Source organism: Dipodomys spectabilis, unplaced genomic scaffold, assembly GCF_019054845.1.
Source record: "Dipodomys spectabilis isolate Male_0828 unplaced genomic scaffold, ASM1905484v1 ptg000351l, whole genome shotgun sequence".
NCBI classification, from domain to species: Eukaryota; Metazoa; Chordata; class Mammalia; order Rodentia; family Heteromyidae; genus Dipodomys; species Dipodomys spectabilis.
The window spans coordinates 1,481,313-1,482,362 of NW_024871028.1; the positions used below are offsets into that span (position 1 = coordinate 1,481,313).

At 36.0% G+C, this 1,050-nt stretch overlaps 1 pseudogene; it reads left to right on the forward strand.

Moving 5' to 3' along the window:
* Positions 1 to 496: 496 nt before the first annotated feature.
* On the forward strand, positions 497 to 587 carry LOC122095449 (annotated as a pseudogene).
* Positions 588 to 1,050: the final 463 nt, after the last annotated feature.

Sequence of the window (1,050 nt, forward strand, 5' to 3'; positions counted from 1 at the left end):
TTAAGAGAAACTGTGTACTTAAAATCTTAACTCTTCACTCTACTTCTTTACACAGTCTTTGCAACTTCTCATTAGTAAAGTTTCTATAAACTCTGAAATGTACATACATACTAGTACATGCTACCAGAAATACTATATACTTTATCGAAAAATTTTATGACCTGCCAAACAGTCTTAATTTTGCCATATAAGCAAATCCCAAAATGAAAGATATTTAAAACATTAAAACTTTTAACAAAGCTTAACATTTGCTGCAATGATCATTATGACAGGTGCCTTGTGTAGAATAATTGAATTCCTCCTCCTACACATCTCATGAACAACAAATATCTGAAATTATTTTGTTTTTGGCATGTCAATCTTGACTTTATTCTTAAATGTGTGCTTATGTAAGAAATACATGGTTGCAAAATTTCACAATTCTTTTGAACTTACTTGTTGTTGAATTGTCTCGTTTAAGAAAATCAATTACACTTTATATATAAAAAAATGTTCTGTGCTCAATTTGGCTGCACATACACTAAAATTGGAACATACAGAGAAGATTAGCATGGTTCCTGCACAAGGATGAATAGTTCCATATGTTTACACCAACAGATGCTGGAAGGGATGTGGCCAGAAGGGAAGCCTACTGCATTCTTGGTGGGAGTGTAAACTTGTTCATTCACTTTGGAAAGCGGTTTGGAGGTTCCTCAAAAGACTCCACATAGAGCTCTCCTATTACACAGCAATCCCACTTTTGGGCATTCACCCAAATGATCACAAACAAGTCCATACTAAAACTACCACCACAACAATGTTTATTGTAGCATTATTTGCCATAGCTAAGATAGGGAACCAACCCCGATACCCCTCAGTAGAAGAATGGATCAAGAAAACGTTCTCTCTCTGTGTGTGTGTGTGTGTGTGTGTGTGTGTGTGTGTGTGTGTGTGTGAATGTACACTTACACAATCACTTTGGAAAGCAGTCTGATGAGTCCTCAGAAAGCTAATTATTGACCTTCCTTATGGCCTACTCATACCACTTCTAGGCATCTATCCTGAACAACA